Raw genomic sequence first — 13,935 nt, 5'->3', positions numbered from 1 at the left:
AACCACACAATTTTGGAATTTCCCAGCCGCGATTAGGCTGGGACGGAATTAGAACCAGCCAGAAGGCTCATAACGTATTCCGGTAAACATACAGCCCCGAGGAAGTCACGGGTCTCTTTTCCCGATCGACGAAACACGTGTTGGCTCTAGCAACTTGAAGAACACTTTAAAATTCATCCACATATGCCATGATTGTTTTCTCTTACTATAAGTGATTGACTGTGAATTTTGTCTTATGTGTGCCGGGGCTTAGTATAATTTGTAGTACAGATCGTTTGATCTGAATTTGGGGGTTTTGGGCGATTCAGAATATTAAGGATTAGCCTTGCCGCAGCGTTCTGTTCCACCTGGAGCAAGTTCAGAGATACCACGTTGATGTTAAGGTACAGAGCTTTGCAGTAGTCCAGCCGGGAGGAGACTAGTGCGATGATGAATGCAGTTCGGATGGAATATATGGCAGCACCTTTCGAAGAGTTCTTAAAATATAAAAACAAGTGCTGACAGTACGGCTGACCTGAGCATCAAAGGTCAGACCCTCGTCAAAAACGACCCCCAGATTTTTCACTGTCCTGGGACAGGAAGCGTACCAGAGTCTGCAGCCCACCAGGCATTTGACCAGATGGAGGTCTTGTCTGCATTGATGTTCAGTGAGTTGCCCTTCATCCAGCAGTGGTAAAGTACCCTGAGTCCTATAGCCAACAAAAACGGTCAAAAAAATAGGAGGCAAAATGCAAAATGTTTGGGGATTAACCTGCAAAAAGGGCCAGGTCTAACAGTTGTTTAAAAAAAAAAAAAGGGAGAACGTGTAATGATTTGACTTTGGTGTTTTTCCTTTGTTTATCTTCACTGTATCTCTTCTGTATTGTATTCTAGAAATGTTTACATTTGTGCACAATGTGCATGCTACTTATGTTTGCTTTTAATACATGGCCCGTGACGGTGTTCTTGTTCGGTGTGTTGAGAATACTTCTGCCAGGCACTTGCAGGCTGGAAGACACCGGACAAGGATGCACTGCTGTGGGCTCCTGTTGTACCTTGAAATAAAATCAGAAGCTATGAAAATAGACACTTTGTTTCTGCATCATCATTTATACCAACTTTACTTTCACTCCCTCTCTACCCCTCTCTCTCTCTTCCTCTCTACCCCTCTCTCTCTCTTCCTCTCTACCCCTCTCTCTCTCTTCCTCTCTACCCCTCTCTCTCTCCCTCTCTCTCTCTTCCTCTCTACCACCTCTCTCTCTTCCTCTCTACCTATCACTCTCTTTCTCGTCCCCCCTTTCTTTTTCCACTCTACCTCTGTCTCTCTCACCCCCTGCTCTCTCCCCCTTTACCCCTCTCTCTCACTCCCTATCTACCCCGTCTCTTTCTCTCCTTATTCCCCTCTATCTCAGTCTCTCTACCTTCCCATCTCTCTCTCTTCACCCCTCTCTTTCTTTCTCTCTCTCCTTCCCCCGTCTCTCTCTCGCGCTCCCTCTTTCTCTCCATCTCTACCCCCTATCTCTCTTTCTCTACCTCTCACTCTCGCGCTCTCTCTGTGTCGCTCACCCTCACATGTTTTACGTTTTCACGTTTGGTTTGCTCCCCCAGATAGCGTGCACCGACCGTATCTGTAAATTGATGTTATGTTTTTTAAGCAACCTGAGAACCAAACTTTTTCTGGCGCAGGAGATGCTGCAAACTCCAATAATGCAAAGAGACATTCCCTTAAAGGCTTCACCCGTGATTCAAACAGAGGGTGCAGTGTGCCTCCAGAGGGCACAGCTCGAGCAGGTAAAGCGTTTTCAGGGTACTCCTTGGATTCACAAATGCCAACCAGCTGCCACCGCCGGTAAAGAAGACGTTTGAATTATTGACTCTTATTTGCAAAGGTTGTTGTGGAAAAACATATACGTTTTTACTTCGAACTAGTATCGTTCCTTGAGAGGACGTGCACTTTCCGAGCAGTTCATATTTTTTTGCATGCACGAGTCCAGAAGCTGAGCCCCGACTGTATGTGACACGTATTGCCCTCTCTCCTCTTGTCTCCCGTGCCCTTCCGTTTCCCTCCTCCCTTAACACAAGGACACTGACACTCTCTTGTACTCCCTGGTCCCAGAATCCGTGTCTCATTTTTCTTTACTATCGTACCCAGATGTCTCTTTCTCATTCTCTCTATTTCCCCTGCATCAAAGTTTAGCTTTCATGTGCATGTTTCTCATTGTCCATTTAATCAAGGGCTCACTCTCAATTTGACTCTCGTCTCCCTCTCTTCCTTTCTCTCTCTCTCTCAAGTTTACAAGTCTTACTATATCTTCTTCCTCCATGTCTTTTCCTTGCCCCAGCTCTCTTGTGCTCTCTCACAGCTATCTTTTGCTTTGCTCTGTTGCCTTTCTCTGACACCCCCTTGTGCTCTCGCCTCACTATATTTCTAGCTCTCTTCTGTTGTCTCCATGGTGTTGTATCTCCCTCCCACTCTCTTTTCCTCCCTTTCATCAGATTTTCTGTCTCTTCATCCATGAAGTGTTTTGCTTCTGCGCACCCAGGTGTCACAATCTTTTTCATCCCTAGTTCTCATCCCACTCTCGCCTGCCCCTAGCCCACACCTTCAACATCTCTACCTATCTGGGTCTCGTCGCTGTCTCCGCCCTGGGATATCAACTCTTTACCTCCTCTTCTGACATCAGTTTGACTCCTAATCAACAAAAGAATCCCCTTCAAGCTCCACGTGCACGCCTAAAAGGCCCTCCACAACATCGGACCTGAATACGTCAACCACCTCCTCTCCGTCTACACTCCTATCAGACACCTGTGCTCCGCCAGCCTGGCCCTGGCCATTATCTGATTTATCTGCAAGACCACGACCAGAGGAAGATCCTTCCTCTACCTCACCAAAAAGACCTGAAACTGTCTTCCTCTACATCCCGGGCAATCACTCTTACTGCCCCCATTCAGAAAGGACAGCAGTACCTGGCTCTTCAAGTGAACTGGCACTTCAAATCCATAATACCCACTAATACACCCTCAAGCATTCTTCTCATTTCCATCTAATGGCTACAGGAACTGTATTTTGGTTTGTCATTGAATTAAATAAATCCCACATCCTTCTGCAATTTACAGGCCAGGCCTCTTCGCCTTGCCAATGCTTGGTTTTACAATGGAAACAAGATCTCACACTTTTTACTGGCCTACCTGTGGGATGCAGGGTTTTGCTTTCCACTGTTTATACCATAGCATAGTTTTCCCCCACAAATTGGATATGTTTCCTTGCAAATACCAATATTTCTTCTTGAGTGCTAATTGGCATTAAAATGGATATGCCACTTTCTGGTGATTTCAAAATCATTTTTCAATTATTGTTACGTCACCAGGAGAAGCGTTTGCTTCCCCTCACTTTCCCTGCCTCTTCAGGGTCGGTGGAGGCATACGTGAAGCAGTGGAATGACCGCTGGCTGTCCATGTTCTTCTGCCTCTCCTGGGTCAACAAAGATCGGAGGGAGGTGAAACTGTTAACACTGTCACTGATTTGACCTGATTAGATATGAGATAACGCATCTGCAAAGGATTGGGGCGGTTAGCCTCAAGAACATATGAGATAATGTGGCCTAACAGGATCACATTTTTACTGGGACCTGAGGAGCAATCTGTTTTTAAAATTTACAACTTGAACTTCTTTTTCCCAAGAGGGATAGGTTTGGAACCTCCATGGTTCGAACCGTGGAGTGAGTAGCACCGATTTTGATAAAAAATTATACTCACTGGCTGTTCACCTCATGATCTACATATGGGCCACTCTGGTCTACCTCTAGGTCTGCACCAAGCATGCAAACCTTCTTTCCCCTCGGTGACTCATTGGGAGTTGTTGAAATATGGGGAGAATCATAGGAAATTATCAACGGATTATGTGGAAAACAAGCCAGTTTATTTTGATTGAGCTACAGGTATTTTGTTTTAAAATAGTACTTTGTTCAGTTGTCATATACAACATACAGTGTCGGTCATACATTTATGCAAGAGCATTCAGTTTATCATGGAGAAATAACCCAACTAGCTGGGGTTTAAGTTCCACCCAAAATCTACTTAAAAAATACATAAATACAAGTTATCTTGAACAGATGTCACATTGCCATGTCACTCCATAATTGGAGAGGCCAGTTCAAAGTGGTTTTTACAAGTGGAACCATCAATATATTTAACCATCATCAGGGGCATCACCCCACAGCTATAGGTATCTCCTCTTCATATGTATAACCGAACACACAATTAGTAAATTAAACATAATATAGCATAACGTGTATTTGTAAAGCACACATTCACCTGTAGGCACCTTGGCGCTGAATAACAGATGTTTATTGTTACCTAACTCAATGGCACTCATTTTATTGACCTCAGATGGATGAAAGGCAGAGTGGACCCACCGGGATTAGAACCTGTGACCATGAGGTCGAGCACAGGTCCTGCAGTGGATGTATTAGTCCACTGGGCCACCAAACCTGGCCAAACTAGATTCTATGTCAGAAGCACTGCTTTCCACGTCCTTTCTTCACTTACAATGGTGGCCATGTTCCTGCCATACCCACCCGCCCCCAAAGACTCCCAGTCCCTTTCATCGCGTCGGTGACTCGAGGCTCTAACATGTGCTGCTGTAATGGAGTCCTCATCTCCGTACAGGCTACGAGCGAGGCACACCTATTCAGTGTCTTATGTTTGGGACAGCTCTGTTCAAGAAACAAAGCACACCAGATCTGACCACGGGTGCACGCATTAGATGTGGCTTCAAGTTCGAACAGTATCACTTCCCATTGCATTGTTCCCTTCCAGATCCCCTCAATCATCTTCAGGGTGGCAAGTACAGCAACTTCTGCCCTTGCCCATCTCATCAAATCACCCAACTAATGTTTCCGTTCTGGCACTTCCTGGGACTGCCAGGCAATCACTATTTTCCATTCTGCCAACATAAGAGCCAAGTCTGTGAACCTCAAGTGGTATTTGAACCCCTTTGGTCTGGGCGTTGAGTCCACAAATATAGCGAAGGGTCCAATGGTAATGTCTGTCCAAACACTTCACTGGCACCTCAAGTACTTCCCCCAGAATTGTGAGATGACCGGGCATTGTGCCTGTCAGGATTGGCAGAGAAGGCACCTGGAGTCCTCTCCCTCATACATACAAGCTATGCACGCAGGTTTGAGGTAGGCTTGGTGTAGGTGGGTAAACTGAGTGTATTTTAAACAGGCATCACGAGACACCCTGCAGAGGAGCTTCTGTCCTTTAGTCCATGCTCCGTCTGCTGTAACCCATCCTACGTTTTTCTTGCAGCTGGTCTTAGATGCTTTTCTGTGCAGACTGTTGAGGTATTAGGGAATTGTATAACGCCGTTACTGTCCTCCGAGCCCACCAATGAGTGAGCAGCATCTAGAGGGCAAATGTTGTGGGGGCGGGGGGTGTTCCAGCCCCTCCTGCTCTCATGGCTTAAACAATGTTTCGACTGTTAGGTTGTACGTAAAGAATTGTCCTGTTCCTAAAGTAACTCCATCCCATAATTCCTGGTACAATCAGTGAATGCCAAGTATGTAAAGGGTAAGCAATGTTGTAATACCGGTCTTAGTCCATATATTGACTCCTTTGGCTCCGGTGTAACTCTCATAATATTTTACCAAATCACCTCTTTCTCTGGCACCTTGTGCTTTAAAAGTGTACTCACTTCCTTGTACTTTTCATTACAACGGCAGCTGAACTCTTTTGGAATACTCTTGGAGGGTCCTATGTTTTTCATGATGCGGCCTCTTTACATTCAGCCCACAAATCCTTTGGAACAATAATTATAAATAATGTATTCAAATCAATCCAAAGCACCTTCAAGATTGTCACTAGTCTCTACACTTCTTAGTACCACATATCTGGTTCTTCCTTAAGTTTGGAAAGTTTTTCATAAATGGAAGGAGATCAAACCTCTGCCAAGGAACATGCACATAAGCTCCGCAAATGTACTTCCTGCAACGGAAATACTAATGCAACCGTACCCATTTCAGGTTCTCTTCTACTAAAACTTGCTTCTTTTTCTGTTTCTGTCTTTTACTCTTGTGCCTTGCCACCCCTTTCTTCTTCTACTTATCCCTATATTTCTTTATATCTAACCAATTTCATGTACAAATGATTAATTCCCTAATATGTGCACTTAGGTTCAATGAACAAATTCCATTCATCAATTCTTCACTCAAATCAATTCTGTAATTTCTATGCAAATATTTCTTTCTGTATGGATCAACATCATATTCTTCTCCTAACCCCTCAAACATTCCATAAACTTCACATGCATACTAGCTGCTTCCATACTCCATTTTCAGCAATTTTTCACTTTGTCGGTTTACTATCTTCCACTATAGTAGCAGTAGTAACAGCAGAAACAACAGTAGCTACACTAGATGTAATATTTTCACTAGGGCGCAGTTGGCTTGGCCAAAGCTGTACACTGATACAGAGTTCTCCTTCTCGAATATCTGGTCTCGGTATTTGTGGAACATGATTATATGAAGGAGGTGTCAAGTCTAGTAAACCATTTAAAAACATATCCTCCTGATCTGAATTATTCTTTATATATTAATTATCTTGCTCTTTTTCACTTTCAATGTTATCATTCCCACCCCATTGCCTGCATTCAATCCTCTCGCCATGCTCTTTTCTGCATCTCCAATTTTTAATCTAGCCTACGGCTCTCGGCACTACTAACTGGCTCTTCATTCCTTTTCATTCCTTCTCAATTGCTACATGATCCCACTCATTCAGCACTTCAAACTGCACAGGTCTAAATTGCAGCTTTCTTGCAAACATCACACACCTCAGACACTCAAGATTTCTCACATTGAATTTACCCGCCATAGAAAGTTGCATGTTGTCAGATGTAATCTCATTTCATTCTTTTAACCACATTCACATATAAAAAAAACGAATTCAAAATTGTTTTAGAAGCAGGGGAATCTTCTGGAGGAATGTTTTGACTGTCATTCATAGGAACTTTACACTTTTTCAGCACAGCACACATTGTCACTCGATCTCATTCAAAACCATGTGATGTAAAGAACGAAAATCAACCAATTACTGTGCGACTTCAACAGAGACCAAACAATTCCAGTGTGACCAAGAGAGACAACTGGCCAATCGCAGCGAGGCACACTGTGATGATCAACCAATTGTGCATGGCTTACTAACACGCAGTACCTTCATCCAACTCATGCCTCCGAATGAACAAACAAACAATCAAATAACAATAGCTTGTCTGCCTAACCCAAGGAAAATAAGGAAAGAAGAATACCAATCACACTAAGTCAGGATTTCAACTAACGGCAGCACACCATTGATTAGACTATTTAATCCTGTGCAATAGAGAATAGACAATCACCAATATAATTAGTACACACTCAACTAGACCTCTAGTAATTCCGAAATGTTCCCATCACAGTGAAAGCCAGACACAGGTTCCCTGGGGCCCAGATGTACTAAGGAGTTGCATTGTCTTTGCATGATGCAAGGCCTCGGAAGTCAACGCAAGTCCTTATCTGGGATTTACTAAGCAATGCAAAGCCCCATTGTGTGGACTTAGTAAATCGAAAATAACGCATGGGTGTTCCCATGCATCCACCCATGCATTTCGATGCAATCCCAGAATTACTAACGTCAGTAAATCTAGGATTGTGCCAACATGGTGTGCTTCCCAGACCCAGACATAACAAAGAGAAATATCTCTATTTCTCCGATTTACTTCTGTGTTTTTTACATGTGATTCAATCTGCATCACACATAGGAAATGAAAAATGCCATCAAGGACTATTTTTGTGCAGTAAGGTGGTCTTTCCTGTACAAAAAACAATCCTCATTGTAACATAGGCACCCCTATAGCATGGTGCAAGGGTGCCTGCGTTGGTACTGGCAGCACACAATGCACCAGCGCAAGTAAGGAGGATAAGTGATCCATATCGAAGTAGATTTAGCACATTTCTGCTCTCTCCATTTCACGCAGCCTTGCTATGTTGCGTAAAACTTTAGCAAAGAGGCCTGTGCCTCTCAGGACCGGCACGTTTCGACAGATTGAAATTTCTTTTTTGTTATAATTATTTGTTGGTATTTCTCCGCAGAGAGAGGATCATTTAGCGTCTGGTCTGGTGAAGTGTCTATTGAAAGATCAGCAAGTTCTTGGCAGGTATATCTGTGCTGTAAAATGAGTCACCACCATGGAAGCTCCCTCTAAAGCACTGAGTGCTTCTTGGAAGGACAACAGGCTTAAAGTGTCTGCTCTGCAAACTTTTTCTTTAGTAAAAATAATTTCCCACAGTGGGAATATATTTATTTGAACTAAAGGTAAATGGCCATGACATGCAGAAAGGTTATGCCCCACATGTGGCGTCAATTTCACATGCTTCGTGCCTGTTTACATCATGCCTCATGTGGCTGTCAACCTAACCTTAATGGCGCTGGATGACTGTCACTGTGATCTGGTGGATGCTTGGTGGAAGGGCATCACACCAGTGCAGTCAGTAGAGGGTCTGCTGGTGTATACCTGTTGCTTCCCCTGACTTTAAATTGAGTGAGTGAACTGCAAATGTGTTGAGGTGGTAGCACCATTGATGTATTGTAGTGCTTCTGCAGCACAAAAATCAATATGATGAGTTATTTTTTTCCAGATTTGTATTTACATTCAGGTTGACACACATTCAATTAAGTGCCCCCAAATCCCCCACAGCTCCTGTCCTGGTGAGAACCCTCTTGAATATATTTTTTCTCTGGAGTCGAAATGTCAACAATTTCAACTTTATTGTTGGCTACCTCAGCCTCATAGCATTAACCCATAGTAGTAACTGAAGACACAGTACTGTTAACACTCTCTTCGCCCTAGCCACATTATGTAATGAACAGTCAAAAAATGCTTCCTGCTTTTGATCTATGTTGCTCTGAACCTTTGACACATGTGGCACACTGCACTGTCGGTACACTTTAATGTTATTTGTACATTGCACCGTCTAATTTCTTTTATTATAGTTCTCATGAATGAATTTGCATAAAATCACACCTCATATGCAACTGTCTGGTAGGATATTTGTGAATATCCACACAGTACAAATTACTTTACATTCTCTATTTTCAATGATTATCTTGCTTAGATGTATTATTATTTATATGCGAGACACCATTTATTTAAAATGGATGCAGTTTCTGCTCATCTTTCCATCCTGTACCTGATCTATAATTTTGAAGGATTCCTGCTGGAAGTTACAATGCAAGCATGTAGAAGAACAGAAGTCTGTGGGCTATTGTTTTTAAAATGCTTCATATTATGTTGTACATTTCCAAAGTGCAGTTGCTGAGTAAGCAAGAGGAAGATTTCTCTCACCGTAACAGGCCTTGAAAAATCATAAAAATGTTACTAGACCTGCCGGTCTCGTGACTTAAATAATCTACTCGCCCTAATTATAATGCTCTTGACCCATAAACTGATTTCAAATTATGGGATTCTGGGCAAATATTTATTTCACTGAGCCTTTTACTGTAATAAGAAAATGAAAAGTAAACATCATTTTCCAAGATAAGATAAGCAGCAATTAGTAAAAAGACAAACTGACATTTGACCTATGTCTTTAAACAGACAGCAAATGTGTCAAGATATTGCCAAGATTTAAAGGTATTTTACATTTTTCATTCACTTTCTGAATGAACGGAATACCTGTTCCTTTCCAGGTTAAGTTTACTCTCCAGAACTGAGACAAGTAGGTCCTATAAGAGTGGGCGAGTAGATTTTTAAAAAGCCTGTTATGAAATGGGTTAGTGCTAAAAACCTTCATATACTACAAAGCTGTTTTTGATTTGCCAATGCGACCTAAAAATTATCATACCATGCTGAATTTGCTATTTTATTAATTGATATGCATAAATTGTATATAAAATCCCATGGGTTTTATGGATCAGGATGCTGTCAGTATTCTTTATGAGTTTGACACTTGGAATCTGGAGAAATTAAATTGCGTAAATGGGGATTTATGTAATGATTTATGATTCTGTATCTGAGCCTTCATGGCGAACTATGCACTTCTCTGTAATGTTTTTTATTAACAATTCTGTAATAATGTGTTAAACTATTTTTGATCTGGAACTCAGTTATTGAGATGTCATATTTTAGAGTTTGACTTTACTCTGCTAAAATTGAGTTAACCGGTGAGGTGAGTGGTCTGTGACTGATTAACAAGAGTTCAACAAGAGAAATCTCGGACTTGAACTGTCAGAGACAGAATTGGGGCTCACAAAACATTCACGTTCAGGAGATTATTGGGATTCGCACAGTTTCACAACATTTCTGAGAGGTGTGGAATTATATAACAAGTGTACAAATGTATAAGATGACTTGTTTCATCGAAAAAAGTATAATTAAGTAATAACATTAAAAAAAAAACTTATTTTCTTATAACTGCTGCAGGATGTAACACTGACACGCCACGAAGCATGAGAAAGCAAATACCATTTCAGACCACTCTGGGATGGAGATCCCCATACAAATCTTGAATTCCAGGTGGCAGACTAAACCTATGTCCATTCCAGACCACAACCTTGTTGTACAGGATTCATAGGGCTCATGCCCGGAAGCCTTGTGGACATTTATGATCAAGATATTCTTTGTGCCTTCAATTGTGGCCCCTAGTTTGATGTAATCTACTGAAGGCATCTCCCTTGTGGATTTGAGAGACCTCTACTTTTTCTGAGCAATCTCTAATGCCATCATAGTCTGAGGATTACTCTTTGCGGACCTATTGTTAGTAATCTGTGAAAATATTTTGGTAGACTATACTCTCTTCCTTCACGCTGTTTGTGTAAGATCCAAAAATTATATTATTGTTTGGGTTTGGATTTTATTGCAGGATTGAGTAGTTGTGTCTTCCATTGAGTTTGGACATTAATGTAGGACTGCTCAATATCTAGAGGATTAATCTCTATTTTTCCACCTGCATATTGTGTTTTCATAGCCTGAGTTAGGCATCTAACTTCTGTCAGCAATGGACCTTTAGTTCACTTAGTCCTTAGCTCTTCTTAAAGGTCAGCAATTACATCTTCTTGGGCTGTGATCAATAATAGTAAGTACATCCTCTGTGATTTGTAGCAACCCGTTTTCCTCTGTCATTTTGTCCTGTCCTATGTGGTTTGTTCCGTGAGTGGCAACAGAAAGCCTTTCATGCATCTTTTCATAATCCTTTCCCTTTCCTCTTCTCTTTCAAACAATGCTCACCCTCTTTGTTTTTGCATCATTGTCTGGGTAGTTAAAGATAATTGGGTGAGGCTCACTGCGGACACTGGAAATACTGCTGTAATGAATAGACAAACCCAAAGATGACACTCTTTGTGATGCTCACTGTATATAAGTTTTACTTTCCACAATGTTTGGGTCTTCTTTGAAATTTGATGTTCCCTGGGACTGTGAAGCACAAGAACAGCTCAGGTGAAGGTTTCTGCTGATGGTCCACAGTAAATTGCTCTGCTGTTGGTGGTATACTTGTTCTAGACTGAGGGTGGAGTTGGGACTTGTTCTTCTCCCCTTCCCCTTTCCTCGTCATATTGAATCATAGGCAAATCACAAGTGCGCCAATTACTTTCTGGTCATATTCATTACTCTTACTACACATCCTTCTCCCAGTACTTACATAAATAAATTGCATTGCCTTGCTAAAATCTACTCTTTACTTAGCAAACGTAAGGGGAAAACATTTTACCCTCATCAGCCCCTCCAGAGCTTTCCTCGGGCAAGGACCCTCCTACTTACAAGCTCACGAGAAACAGCCTGTTCTTCAACCCACCCTGTTATCTAAGCACCTGAGATTAGTGTCATCAATAGGAAAGAGAGGGTGGGTTGTAAGTATTGGAACAAAATAGGATAATTGGAGTAATGAAGATTATCTGTAAGTAATCAGCACATTACCCATTGGACCCACCTTGCCCCAGTCCTTACAAGAGAATGCTCCAGAGTAGTGATCTTATGACTTAAACTCATTATAAATACAAGGACTCACACTTGATGCAGCACGTCTATTTATGCTACGAATACGGCATTACTGCCAGTCATGAGCTTAATTCTCAGTTCCAGACCATAAGTACTCTGATCTATGTGCTTGTGATCTATTACATTGAATCTGTAATTTAATAAAACAGCAACTCAATTGAGTAATTACTGTTCTTACCCAACAACTCAGCATCGAAATGGAGGCCTTACATCCTAGTGTAAAAATGCCACAGTTTACAAAAAGACTGTCACAGTTTCAAGAGCAAGACAAGCAGATCTGAGCTGCTCGAGGCAAAGCTAATAGATGTCAGGATTTTACCTCTTCCGAAGAAGATGCAGGTAAAAAGGAAGAAAGAGATATATCCTTTTATTGGCTGGAAAGAAGAAACAATGTTAGCCCAAAAGTCCAGACCCAAATATCGTATAAATATGTCCTTAAAACTCTCAAGTACAGGCTTCAGCTTATAAATAAGCCAACTCGCTAAACCAGCGAACTGAAACAATGGCCACTAAAAATAGGAGACTTCAATGTTAGGAAACAAAACTCAGATTTACTATTATTTTGTGTTCAGTTTTGGTTCACAAAAGTGATGAAACCCAACGCAAAATAATTTAACCAGGAACTAAGCCACCAAAATCCACTCTGCATGGCTTGCGTGGTTTAATAATTACAAAGTAACACAATGCAGTGCACAGTCCCGCCTTGCATTGGGTAGGCAACACATGGGTGGATAGGGGACGACCCCTGCATCCACCCACATATTTTGTCACAAACCTAAATTTACAAAGATTTATAAACCTGGGTTTTGCACCAAAATGTGTGCATCTAAAGACAGAGATATAATGAGGAGAAATATCTTTATTTTTACTCATTACTTCCATCTCCATGTGTGCCTTCAGGTTTTCAACTATTTCTGGTGATAGTTTCAAAGGTAATCAGTCTGAAGCTCAAAGGAAGAGTGCAAAAAGAGAGAAGGAGAATCCTCCCGGCTTAAAGAGCTTTTCCTGGGTTATAAAGGGCAGACATTGGTTTGTAGAGCGGCGATTGTGTGTGTATAATAAAATAAGCTATTGTATGTAAAATAGCCCTTTGCCACAAAGGGCCCGAAGCACATATCAAAGAGCTTTGAAAGTGGCCTGTTTGGCAGCTGATGAAGGTTCATCAAATGAGAGGAGATTGGCTTGTGGTAGGACATGTTCAGAAGCAGCCCAGCGCCTGTGTTTTGGAGTTTGAGACAAGCCAAGAAAAAGAACATTCGCATGATCAATGTGGGAGGAGATAGGGTTCCTGTGAATGGTCATCGGGAGAAGAGGAAGGATTTTTCTTAATGTGCTCAGAATGCCAAAGCAGCAGGCAGTAAACGCCTGGAATTGTTGAGACATTCCAGCACTGGTACTGGGTATCTCATCCTCACCTTTGAGCTGAAGATTGCCTGCCCAATATATAAATAAGAAAGGCACATAAGCACACTGTATGAACTTTCCTCTTAGAAATGGATCACCGTCAGAACCCTCCTCATCATCTTCATACTCCAGAGATGGCCGGAAGAATGTGAAGATACAGAATGAGTCTCTAAAAAAGATCAAGGTGTAGGTAAGGAAATAAGGGAAATGTCCTTGGCCAGACTGTCTGACAGGGGAATATATTTTGCCTTCTATAGTGCCTCAGTAAGCGAAAGAATCAGGACCTGGATCAGGCTCTGTCAGATGTCAGTGCGAACAAAGTCCACATTGCATCTTTTCTCTCAATCTTTCATCAAATGCCACTCCTAAACCTAATCCCTAGGCTCCTTTTAAACTACCCTAGTTAGGACTCCTAAGTAACCACTTCTCTAAATGTATGCAGAAATCTGCACATCACTGCCAAACAAATATTGTAATATTTAACTCACCATATGCACTATTACCATGCCAAGGAAAACCTATTT

The sequence above is a fragment of the Triturus cristatus genome, chromosome 6 (assembly GCF_964204655.1).
Source record: "Triturus cristatus chromosome 6, aTriCri1.1, whole genome shotgun sequence".
Classification (NCBI taxonomy): Eukaryota; Metazoa; Chordata; class Amphibia; order Caudata; family Salamandridae; genus Triturus; species Triturus cristatus.
The sequence above is the reverse complement of the archived record's forward strand: the minus strand, read 5'-3'. Positions refer to the sequence as shown.